Source organism: Myotis myotis, unplaced genomic scaffold (genome assembly GCF_014108235.1).
Source record: "Myotis myotis isolate mMyoMyo1 unplaced genomic scaffold, mMyoMyo1.p scaffold_m19_p_9, whole genome shotgun sequence".
In the NCBI taxonomy this organism is placed as follows: domain Eukaryota; kingdom Metazoa; phylum Chordata; class Mammalia; order Chiroptera; family Vespertilionidae; genus Myotis; species Myotis myotis.
This window is the reverse complement of record NW_023416401.1, coordinates 22,227,293-22,240,694: the sequence shown is the minus strand read 5'-3', so window position 1 is coordinate 22,240,694 and position 13,402 is coordinate 22,227,293. Positions and strand designations below refer to the sequence as shown.

The 13,402-nt window shown below is 40.1% G+C and overlaps 1 protein-coding gene and 1 pseudogene across 9 annotated transcripts in view; both read left to right on the top strand.

Moving 5' to 3' along the window:
* ZHX3 (zinc fingers and homeoboxes 3) overlaps positions 1 to 13,402 on the top strand; it is a 126,833-nt gene that overhangs the window by 84,391 nt on the left and 29,040 nt on the right. The window lies entirely within an intron of this gene.
* Positions 7,973 to 9,696, top strand: LOC118662892 (annotated as a pseudogene).

Here is a 13,402-nt window from a genome sequence, read left to right as displayed (position 1 = left end):
TCATACCCTCACCCTCCTAGTGTCTGTGTCCCTTGGTTATGCTTATATGCATGCATGCAAGCCCTTTGGTTGATCTCTCACTCTTACCCCCACCCTCCCCTACCTTCCCTCTAAGGTTTGATGGTCTGATCAATGCTTCTCTGTCTCTGGATCTGTTTTTGTTCATCAGTTTATGTTGTTCATTATATTCCACAAATGAGTGAGATCATGTGATATTTATCTTTCTCTGACTGGCTTATTTCACTTAGCATAATGCTCTCCAGGACCATCCATGCTGTTGCAAATGGTAGGAGTGCCTCCTTCCTTTTTACAGCAGCATAGTATTCCATTGTGTAGATACACCACAGGTTTTTAATCCTCTCATTTGCTGAAGGGCACTTAGGCTCTTTCCAAATCTTAGCTATTTTAAATTGTGCTGCTATGAACATAGGGGTGCATATATCCTTTCTGATTGGTGTTTCTAGTTTCTTGGGATATAGTCCTAGAAGTGGGATCACTGGGTCAAATGGGAGTTCCGTTTTTAGTTTTTTGAGGAAACTCTATACTGTTCTCCACAGTGGCTGCACCAGTCTGCATTCCCACCAGCAGTGTAGCACTGATTCTTGATCAGTAATTCTCAGCCTATTTTTTTTTGAGCAATACAGCAGAGTTTTGACATAGAAACACAATTTTGACATCCCTCTCAGCTATGCACACACAGATTTGCTGCAAGAAAAACATTATAATAATTCATAGTTGTAACTCATGCAAAAGAGGCTGCTGCTGGCTCTACATAGATATAAGCAAGCTAGCTGAGCTCTATTCACTTCTTTCCTCCTAAATAAAGTATAGCTGAATGCAAAGGAGAGAGACTTCTTTTAAGGACAACCTTGAATTGTCACCCAGTTGGTTCAAAACAAAACATGAATGCTGGTATTTCATGTCACCAGTGACAAAGGCTCACTGGGCTCCCCAGCAGTTGCCTGGCCCTGCATGCTGCTTCTAGAATGTCTGTGGGAAGGCCAGGCTGAGGTGGCCAGCTGGCTATGGAGATCTTATTCTAAGACTGTGCTGCCACTTTCTTGTGACACTGGAGTCAGAAGCAAAAAGCGTTTGCTGCCAGTGACCGAAAGGGCTGTATTCAAGCAGTGACCTATTTTTGCTCTGTAATGAGGTTGGGTTTCTCTTTTTCCCTGTAGAGGCAGCAATCTTACATTCTTCTGAGTACGCGAGAAGCCAATTCCTTGTTGCCTCTTTGGCTTGGTTGTTTCATTTTGCCATAGGTCACTCTTAGCTGGGGACAAGAGTATCTGCCACCTTTCTCTAATTAGAGGGTAGGAGTTGATTTAAGAGAAAGTGAAAAGATAGGAAAGCATGAACCAGAGGAAGATGGATAGCTTATAAGGAAGAACAAAACAAAGGGAAGTAGATAGAGGAAGGTGTTAGGGATTTACAGGTCCAGGGCTCTGCTCTTTTAAATCCTAGTCATGCATATGAACTAATCACTTAGCTTGTTCATTAAATTTGTGTGAGCTGCATATATGTTAAGTGATAGAGGCATAGTGATAAAGAGAGACATCTTTAGCCTCAGCCCATCGTCATGTGGAAGGGGAAGATGGTACCCAAGTTAGTGCATTGTCTGCAGTGCTACAAGGGAGATGGGCACAGGGCAAGGCTGCTGATTAGCTGGCAAGGACGATGTTAGAGGAATACCTGCTTGAGCTTCCCAGCCAGACTGCTGGCCTCCTAGTGCTCTCCACTCCAGCCTGTTCTCACCTCCCTCGGACCAGGGTCTGGTCTGCTTTGTTTTGTTTGTTGGATGCCACTTGGGTGTGTTCTCTACATTATGTGTAGGAGTCAGGTTGTGTAGGTGTCTCTCATGTCTCCTCAAGGAGACTTCTGGGACCGAAGGAAGTGTCCCAAATGGTGATGTGCCAGAGGCCATTCTTTATTTTTTAGGCCTTGAGGTATTTACACCTAGAATGTTGTGTGCTTCTGTGTCCTCTGCCTAGACAATCTTCTCAGCCTTAAGACCTGCTCCCACAGGATTTATGTCTTGCCCGGATGTCCTGAGCCAAGATAGTTCTTCTCTGGTGTTTTCACTGCCCTTTACTTTTCCTCTGTTAGTACATAGAGCTCTGAGTTTCAACTTATCTATTTTCACCTGTATCTCTGTCTCCCCCACTGGACTGTGAATCTCAGACACAGGGCCTGTGTTGTGTTTATCTAGGACGCAGCAGCTGCTTAACTGTAGTGAGTCACATGAGTGAAGTATGTGTGTCACTTAAATGAAGCTCCCACCCAGAACCAAGATGACTAAAGATATGGAGAGGAATGCAAAACATTCTTGATTGATTCTCAGACTTTTTGAGCTGGTGGAATGTCTTTTGTATTTAAAAATAAAAGAAAGGTAGATGGAGGAATTTTTAAGCACATAACCTAGAAGAATGGCTGCTGGCATTCAGGAGACAAAGAGATCCAGATTGGTAAGGAAGGGCTCTATACACTACGACAGAGAGGGGGACATGTCGAAAGAGCATCCAATTCACATGTCCCCTAACTTTTGTATATAATGTACTTCTGAATGCAGGACAAAATTGAACTTACCTGGTGGATAGCATTGTCATGCCTCAGCATGAAATGTTTATGTGCCAGCTGAATGCAACATTCAAAAAGTGATGGGGAAGCAGCCATATTTAATGTTTACAGAAGTGAGGTTTCTTGTGTAAGAGCCTTCCTGGTACCAAAGGGGAAAATGCATAGTACATGCCTGATAAAGATGGATGAAGCAACTAAATGAACACTAGGGCCAGCTTGGTATATATATATTTCTCTTGATTCTATCATGGTTTGGACCTTATATTTTGAGAAATACTGATATATATCAAGAATCTTCCTTGTTTGAAAGACAGTTATGTACACCAGAGGGTGCTGTGTTTCAACTTTCATATCTTTAGTTCTTTTCCATTCCTATGGTTGTATGTTACTTGATTCATTTGAAGATTAGCCAGTTGAGGATATGCCCTCAACAGAGGATTGTGAAGGCCTAACCACACTCTATCCATTTGCTGCCTTCTTAGCATGATAAAAGCATTTGGAAGTGGCCACTACATACTCCTTGGGTGTGTTTAACTGTGTACTAGTTCTTAGCCATTAAGTTTTTTCTTTAAAACTAGACTTTTCTTATGCTGCAGCTTAAGTCCATTTTCAGTATTCTTTCTTTGATGGAAATGGAGACCATCTGGTCACCATCATCTGTATAATAACAATGATTGAAGATGGTTATTAAGTCACCCTTCGGCCTTTTCTCTTGTCTAGGCAGAGTTGTCTCTGTTCTGTGGCTATTCCCCATAAATCTCATTTTCCAACTCTTTCATCATCTTGGTGGCTTTCTTTGGAAACTACATCAAAGGCTCAGTTTTAGTGCCTCTATTCTGGTGGGATCTGGGCTTTCAGCTAATGGATATGGAATGTGGTTGTTTTAACCATCCAGTTTCTGTAGCCAATCCCCATATTTCCAAGGCAATCAGAATCTACTAATAACTATTAAGGAGCTAATTATTATCACTTAATTGTGACATGCTTTATAAATATTATTAAGGTATTGATTTAACATAAAACACAAATTTTAGCTTGTAATCTAGCTATTGACTGATATACTTTTGCAGCCTAGTTTGTTACATTTAGGATCGTTTTCTGTGCTGACTGTTAAGTGGACGTGTTATCTCTTATTAGAGGATATGAATTTTGTTGTGTTTCCTTCATTCATTATTCACTCAACATATATGAATGCCTACTGAAACAAAACATGGTTCTTTACTTAAAGGAGTTCACAATCTACAATCAGAGGGAAAGTCAAACACGTGCTTAAAAAAAATTACAAAATGAGTGCAGAGTACTATAAAGAGTGACTTAGGTACAGTGGAAGTTTAGAAAGGCTCCCTTGAAGATGTCATATTTGATGTGGGTCTGAACATGAAATAGTCTTCAGGGATAAAGGAGTTAAAGAAAACTCTCATGCCCGAGCTGGTTTGGCTCAGTGGATAGAGTATCGGCCTGCGGACTGAAGGGTCCCAGGTTCGATTCTGGCCAAGGGCACATGCCTGGGTTGTGGGCTCGATCCTCAATAGGGGGCGTGCAGGAGGCAGCCAATCAATGATTCTCTCTCATCATTGATGTTTCTCTCTCTCTCCCCCTCTCTCTTCCTCTCTGAGTTCAATAAAAATATATATTTTTTAAAAAGGCGGCTCTTGTGAGGTGACTCTAGTACACATGAAGGTAAGGAGGCTGGTATGTCAGGGTGCATGCAGTGAACTAGGTGTAGCCAAGCATGAACTTGAGTGGCTGATGCCAGACTGAAAAACTGCCCGTGTCAAGCCAATAGGTATCCAACAGAAATATAATGTGAGCTGCATATGTCATTTTATAATTCTAGGAGCAACATTTTAAAAAATAAAAATAAATAGGAAATGAGCTATCAAACCTTGAAAAGACATGGCGGAACCTTAAATGCATATTGCTAAATGAAAGAAGCCAATCCCAAAAGGCTATGTATACTCTGGAATTCAAACTGTATGACATTCTGGAAAAGGCAAAATTGTTGAGACATTAAAAAGATCATGGTGGCCAGAGGTTAAGGAGTGGGAAGGGATGAATAGGTGGAGCACAGAGGATTTTTAGGGCACTAAAAACTACTCTGTATGATACTAAAATGGTGCTGACATGTCATTATAAATTGGTCCAAACCCTTAAAATGTACAACATCAAGAACGAGTTATAATGTAAACTGTAGACTTTGGGTGGTAATGATGTGTTCATGTAGGTTCATCAGTTGTAACAAATGTGACACACATAGGAGATGTTGACAACAGGAGAGGTTATGCATGTGTGGGAACAGAGGTGATATGCAAAATCTCTATACCTTGCTCTCAATTTTGCTGTGAACCTAAAATTGCTCTAAAAAATAATCAAAATAAGTTTAATTTTAATAATATATTTTATTTAATTCAAACTATCAAAAGTTAACATTTCAACATATAGTAAAATTATTAATGAGATATTTTACAAAACTTTTTGTATTAAATTTTGTTTATTTTAAAACTTTTATTATTTTTAATTAATCTTTATTATTAAACATATTACAGATGCCCCCCTTTTTTTCCATTGACCCCCCTCCACCCCACATCTCTCCCTCCCAGACCTTCACCATGCTATTGTCTGTGTCCATGGTCTATGCATATATGCACATAAGCTCCTTGGTTAATCTCTCCCCACCCACTCCCCACCCCCATTTTTCCTCTGAGATTCATCAGTCTATTCCATGCTTCTGTGTCTCTGGATCTATTTTGTTCATCAGTTTATTTTGTTCATTAGATTACACATATGAGTGAGATCATGTGATACTTATTTTTCTATGACTGGCTTATTTTGCTTACCATAATACTCTACAGGTCCCTCCATGCTGTCTCAAAGGGTAAGAGATCCTTCTTTTTTTACATGGGCATAGTATTCTATGGTGTAAATGTACTACAACTTTTTTATCCACTCATCTACTGTTGGGCACTTGGGCTGTTTCCAGATCTTAGCTATTGTAAATTGAGCTGCTATGAACATATTCTTTCTGATTGGTGTTTCGAGTTTTGTAGGATATATTCCTAAACATGGGATCACTGGGTCAAATGGCAGTTCCATTTTTAATTTTTTGAGGAAACTCTATACTGTTTTCCACAGTGGCTGCACCAGTCTTCATTCCCATCAGCAGTGTACAAAGTTCCCTTTTCGATACATCCTCACCAGCACTTGTCATTTGTTGATTTGTTAATGATAGCCATTCTGACAGGTGTGAGGTGATATATCATTGTCGTTTTAATAATCATATTGCTGATATATATATAAAATATGTTTTTATTGATTTCAGAGAGGAAAGGAGAGGGAGAGAGAGATAGAAACATCAATGATGAGAGAAAATAAATTGTCTGCCTCCTGCATGCCCCCTACTGGGGATCGAGTCTGAAACCCAGGCATGTGCCCTGACCAGGCAGGAATCGAACTGTGATCTCCTGGTTTATGGGTCAATGCTTAACCACTTGGCCACACCAGCCAGGCTCTACTTAGTTTTTTGTTTTTGTTTTTAATATATTTTATTGATTTTTTACAGGGAGGAAGGGAGAGGGATAGAGAGTTAGAAACATCAATGAGAGAGAAACATAGATCAGCTGCTTCCTGCGCACTCCCTACTGGGGATGTGCCCGCAACCAAGGTACATGCCCTTGACCAGAATCGAACCTGGGACCCTTCAGTCCTCAGGCTGATGCTCTATCCACTGAGCCAAACCGGTTAGGGCTCTACTAAGTTTTTTTGAAATCTAGTCTGAACTTTATATTACATCTCAATTTGCACTAGCTACATTTGAAGTGCTCAAATAGGCATATGTGGCTAGTGGCTGCTGTATTAGACAGAAAAGGTCTTGAAGACTGAAACCTGAGTTTCAATTGTCAACCACACCACTCTCCTGCTCCCTGAGCACTGTAGTAACACAAACAGAAGGCGGCTTGCAGACTATCATTTAATCCCATGGTGTCAGTTGTTCACACTGCGTGGTGGCTCAAGTTCAGAGCATCTAGAGCAGTGGTTCCCAACGTGGGTTCACATGCCCCACAGGGAGGCAATTTGATTTTTAAGGGGGGTAATTCAAGAATGAGTAATTGACAGTGAATTTTTTGCATTTCTTATGGCTCTAGAGCCTCATATACAGTATATAAATATATATGCATTTCAGTTCTCTATTATATGTTTTGAAACTTTATTTGCTATTTTTTCATATCTCTTCTTCTTCTTCTTCTAATTATTATTATTATTATTTTAATTTCTTAATGATTTCTTCCGCAGTACTTCAACTGTTCTTTCGTTCTTTTATTTTTCTTTTTCATGGATGGCATGTTCTTTGGAGCTTGTTTAGAGCAAGTTAATGGGCCTTTTAAGCTTCCTCCACATGAATAGGAAGTCACTTTTTGAATAATAAGAATTATATGTCACAGGGTGGGCATCAGGATTTTAGAGATGTTTAGGTGGGGCATGGCCAAAAAAACATTGAGAACCACTGATCTAGAGCAACTCTGTCCAGTAGAAATATAATGTAAACCACATGTATGATTTAAAATGTTTTAGGAACCACATTGACAAAGTAAAAAGAAACAGATGAAATTAATTTTAAGAATTATTTAATCCAATATATCCCAAATATTGTTTCAACATATATTAATGTTAAAAATTATTAATGAGGACATATATACCAGTGAAATAGAATAGAAAGCCCAGAAATAAACCTTTACACATACGGTCAAATGACATTTGACAAGATTCAATAAGAAAAGGATAGTCCTTTCAACAACTAGTGCCCAGAAACTATAGGCAACTTAGAATGATGTTGGCCCTTTTCCTTACACCATATACAAAAGTTAATTTTAAATAGATAAAGACCTAAATGTAAGAGCTAAAACTATAAATCTCTTAGAAGAAAAGATAAGGGGAAAGCTTCATGACATTTGATCTGGCAATTATTTCTTGGATATAATACCAAAGACAAGGCAGCAAGAAAAAAAAAATAGATCAATGTGTTACATCAAAATTAAAAACTTATGTACTTCAAAGGACATATTCAGTAGAGTGGAAAGTTGACCTATAGGATGGAAGAAATTATTTGCAAATCATATATCTAATAAGGTGTTAATATCCAGAATATATAAAGAATTCCTACAAGTCAACAACCAAATACAACTTGATTTAAAAATGGGCAAAGGACGTGAATAGACATTTCTCCAAAGAAGCTGTACAAATGACTAATAAGCACATGAAAAGATGTTCTACATCACTAATCATTAGGGAAATGCAAATCAAAAGCACAGCAAGATACCCCCTCGCACCCATTAGGATGGCTACTATAAAAAACAAGAAACAGAAAATAACTAATGTTGGCACGGATGTGGAGAAATTGGAAGCCTTGTCATTTTTAGTAGGAATGTAAAATGATACAGTTTCTATGAAAACAGTATGGCAGTCCTCAAAAAGTTGAACATAGAATTAATATTTGATCCAGCAATTCCACTTCTGGGTGAAATTTTACCTCTGGGTATATATCCAAAAGAATTAAAAGCAAAGACTCAAGGAGATACTTGTACAGCTAGGTTCACAGCAGCATTATTCACAATAGCCAAAAAATAGAAGCAGCTCAAGTGGCCATTGATGGATGAATGAATAAATAAAATGTGGTATATACAATATAATGGGCTATTATTCAGCCTTACAAAGGGAGGAAATTGATACAACATGGTTAAACCTTGAAGACTTATACTAAGTAAAATAAGCCAGTCACTAAAGGACATATACTGTATGATTCCACTTATATGAGGTACCTAGAATAGTCAAGTTCATAGACAGAAAGCAAAATGGTGGTTTCCAGGGCTGGGATGAGAGGGAATGAGTTCTTATTTAATGGGTACAGAATTTCTGCTTTGCAAGATGAAAAGAGATCTAGAGATGGATGGTGGTGATGGTTACACAACAATGTGAAAGTACTAAGTGCCACTCAACTGTCCACTTAAAAATGGTTAAGTGAGCAAATTTTATGTTATATGTATTTTGCCACAATATTTTTTTAAAAACCCCCTCCTTCTAAAAAAAAACCCCCTCCTTCTGAGACCATAGAATTTCAGATGGGAAAAGAAAGAAAGAAAGGAGGCATGAGTAAAGGGACTAAGAAAAAATTAGAAACTACCAAAAAATATAAGCATATTTATGGGGGTATGTTCTCTCTTCCCATGACCAGCGCCGAAAGAGAGAACGTGGGGGTTCAAGAATCTTGAGTAGAACGCGACGAGGGTTAAGGAAGAATGGAAAACGAGACTGAGACAGAAATAGAGGGAAAAGCTGGGCCTGGGTGTGGCATCTGCCCTCTCATAGATGAACCGCATGTTTAATTTATACTCGAAGTAACAGGAAGTTACATCACATCTGGGTAGGCCTTGAGTTTCTGGTGACTTAGTGAGATCCACCCCCTAGCTAGCACCTGGGCTGGAAAGGTCAGACTAATTGATGTCCTTGTCTTTGGGCTAGGAACGCCTCCAGGGTGTGGCTTTGCCTGCACCCTAGGTTCAGCCGACATATTTAAAAACGCCCTATGTGCTTGCCAGTGGCCCCCCCACACATATTGATTTAAAAAGCTGATCTAAAAAATACAAGATCGGGTTTTATCCCATTGTTGGCAGAAGCCAGGCTTGTGGGACCCCTAGAGTGAGGATTCCAGGTCCCAGCCAGGAGATTTCTGATCAGGATTGTTACAATGAGTCTGTGGAAACAAACCCTCAGTGACTTCTTAAAGCAAATCACTGAAAACCAGTGGTGGTAAAACTAAGTTCTTGAGTGGATTTTTGAAGGGGCCTGGTTTGCCTGGATGGCTGCATAAAAATAGTCTTGGGAAGAATAGGTAAATGGACAACTGAAGAATAAGTATGGGGATGCATTTATCCAAGGAAACAATGTGTGATACATGAGCACACAGAAGAGAAGGACGTGAAAACATCAAGAATGCAGTATTTTTGCCCAACCGGTGTGGCTCAGTGGTCGAGCATCGACCTATGAACCAGGAGATCATAGTTTGATTCCTAGACAGGGCACATGACCAGGTTGTGGGCTCTACCCCCAGTAGGGGGCTTGCAGGATGCAGCCAATCAATGATTCTTTCTCATCATTGATGTTTCTATCTCTGTCTCTCTTTTCCTTCCTCTCTGAAATCAATAAAAATATATATTTTTAAAAGAATATAGTACTTTTCATACTTGGATATATATGAAATTTTGGGGGTGCTTTTTGATATAATTTGTTATGAAAGTTTTGGGGTTCTTTTTTGATATAATTTGTTGTATTTCATAATAGTTGCTGATTTTTCAGTGACACGTGGATAAGATAAATGTATAAAATTGTGGATTTCATTATAAAAAAATTTTTCATATTTAAGTTTTAGTCATTTTCTTTTACCTCTATGTCAGTGTGCAGAATGTAAAAATTGTTTTTTAAAAAAAGATACCAGATCAGCATTTGTTCTGCTCCTCTTTAAATAAAGAACTCTGTACTATTAAAAAATTATTGAGATATTTTACACTCCTTTTCATACTAAGTCTTCACACCTAATGTGTATTTTACCCTATCATACATCTCAATTTGGACAAGCCACACTTGAATTACTGAAGAGCCACATGTGACTAGTGGCTGTTGTATCAAACAGCATAGGAATAGAATCTTCTGATTGGAAGTAGGAATTCTTTAAATTAAGGAGACATGAACAGATTTGTTTTTGAGGATGTTGACTCTGTTGATAATGTTAGAGATGGATGGAAGAGGAGAAAGAACTAAGGGCTGGGAGCTTGAAGGGTTTTTGTAGGACTTCAAGCCAGAACCAACAAAGGACTGAATTATGGTAAAAGACACAAGGATAAAGCCAATAGCCATTGCCTGTGGTGTACTTGCTATGTGTCAGGCATGTTGTTGCACCCCTCACACCCATATCTTTTTTTCTGTTTGCTTATTAATCCTCACCCAAATATAGTTTTTTATTAATTTTCAGAGAGAGTGGAAGGAAGAGAGGGAAGGCGGGGAGAGAGAAATATCGATGGGAGACACACACATCCATAGGTTGCCTTCCCTGGGAAGACATGCACCCTGACTGAGGCTGGGGATGATTCTGCAACCCAAGTATGTGGCCTGTGGCCTTGCCAGGAATCGAACCTGTGACCCTTTGGTGTTTGGGTTGATACTCTAACCACTGGGAAACACCAGCCAGGGCACTCACACCTGTATCATAATTCTTGCAAGAGCTCTGAGAGATGAAGGCTATTATCTTCACTTACAAAGAGGAAGCAAGGGGGACATAGAAGGTAAAAGTATGTGCTTGTGTTCCAGAGCTCATAGGTAGCAGAATCAGGATATAAACCAGGCCTGTCTGGCTCCTTTGGACTGTGTCTCACATGGATGGAGATGAGAGGTCCGATTTGAAACATTCTTAGATTTATAGGATGTGATGGCAGCCGGATAAGAGAAAGACATGAGGGCTACATAAAGGACACATGAGTGATTTGGAGATTGGATCTCTTGCTTGGAAATCTGTATACATGGTGCGAAGTGAGATGAAGATCTAGGCAGTAGAACATGGTGGCTGAATTTTCGTTTTGCTTATTTTGTTTAGGTTTATTTTTCTTGAGGGGTGAATGCCAAAGTAAGGAGGCAAAAACTATGTGTGTAGTTTTTAAAAACCTACAGGGACCAGTGGCAGTTGGAAGTGATGGATTTGGAGCTTGGCAGATAATTCAAGCCTGTTCAGGGTGATTTGGAGGTCACTTGGGTACAGGAGATTGCAAAGCCCTGGCAGAGATGAGTTTGCTCCCTTGTAGAGAGCTTTTAGAGACATGGGTCTTAACCTCCTTTGGGGCCTGAATGACTTTGAGACTCGCCAAGGAGTTGGAGAGGGCCACTTGACCGGTGACCTTGGTGCAAGTAGTTTGGGCAGAATGGGAGGGTGAAATGGAGCCTTCAGTGTGACAAAGACTGACTGAGCAAGGAAGTTAAATAAGTGGGATGGTGGAGGCTGGCTCTGCGGGGAAGAGCGGAGGTGAAAAGGGAGAGGGCCAATTAAGAGGATGATTTCTATTCTTATGAAAGTTAAGTAGTATTTTAAGTAAAGTCAAATGAAAATTTATTGTCCAAGATTATCATAGAAACAACACATAATATTAAAGCATTCCTTTTGTTTAAAAACAAATAAATATAACTTTTACCAAATTTATCATGGTAGGTGCATCATGTCCATTCTCATATCAAAAGAAGTTCTTAGGAACTTTTTATTTAGGCTCCTGAAATCTCATAGAAAGAAAATAAATATGCTTACCAATTTGAACCAGAAGGTACGTCTCCCCAAACTCTCCTGAGTGTTATCACTGGTGTGCCTGCATGTATGCCCTCCCATATCGTAGGGAGAGGGTTAAGGTAGGAATAGGGATATATGTGTACTTTATTCCTGGTTTGACAATGGTTATGAAGAAATAGTTGTTGAAATTCTATATTTTACACAATCATAGCCACTCTTACTTTTGTGAAGTGATTGACTTTACAGTTTACTAGAGGCCCGGTTCACGAAATTCATGCATGAGGGGGGGGGGTCCCCTCAGCCCAGCCTGCACCCTCTCCAATTCGGGACCCCTCGGGGAATGTCTGACTGCTGGTTTAGGCCCGATCCTAGACATCTCTCTCACAATCCTGGAGCGCTGGTTCCTAATCGCTCACCTGCCTGCCTGCCTGGTCGCCCCTAACTGCCCCCTCCTGCTGGCCTGGTTGCCCCCAACTGCCCCCTCTGGTGGCCTGGTCGCCCCCAACTGCCCCCACTGCAGGCCTGGTTGCCCACACAGCCTGCTGTTCAGTCGTTTGAGCATCCCTCACTAACCCCCCTGCCGGCCTGGTCACCTCACACAGCCTGCTTGTTCAGTTGTTTGGTTGTCTCTCACTAACCCCCCTGCTGGCCTGGTCATAGGCAGCCATCTTGTGAGGGTGTGAGGGTTAATTTACATATTACCTCTTTATTATATAGGATAAAATAGAGAAGGCTCAGGTGCTGAGGTCTATTATTCCTCCTTACCCCTGGGTGACCTTGGCACCCTAAGGTTCCTCATGAGACAGCTGAACACCCCCAGAGACCTCCAGCATGTCTTCCATCTGGTGTTCAACACCTCTGTTCTGCTGCCCTGCTCAGGACAATGATGTGAAAGTGACCCTGATTTTGAAGAGTTCTGGAAAAATGTGGAATTTTTTTTTAATCAAATTCAGTTGGTACCTTTGGTTGGGCATCATAAGATTGGAAGTGGATTTGCATAGCTCTAAGTCACAAGGCTGATAAACCCAGTGAATGCCAGTTAATCTTGTCAAGGAAAACTTATAACTTCTTGATGAATACTAACAACATTCAAAATATTACTCATAAAGTGAACATTATTAAAACTGTCCTGGGCCAACTGAGGCAGTGCCACAGCCCTGCACCGTCCCAGGGCGCTGTGCCCTGGTTTTCTGTAGCACCATTCTACTTAGGCCTAGGATATTTTCCAACAGAGGGAGAAGGAAAGGTTTAATAGATTCCTTTCCTTCTTGACAAGGAGATAAATTTGAAATTTGACCTTTGGAATTCACTTAAAAATAGAGGAACCTGGAGAACATTGGAAAGGACTAGGAAACAAACTTGAGAGGGAGATAATTTGGTGACAAGAGTAAAAATAATTAGAAGACAAATATGACTTCTATGACTGGTGCTGCTCTGCTGGCATCATTGGGTGGTGGGGAGCATAACATAAATGCGATATATAACCAAAAGAATTGAATGTAGGGCCTC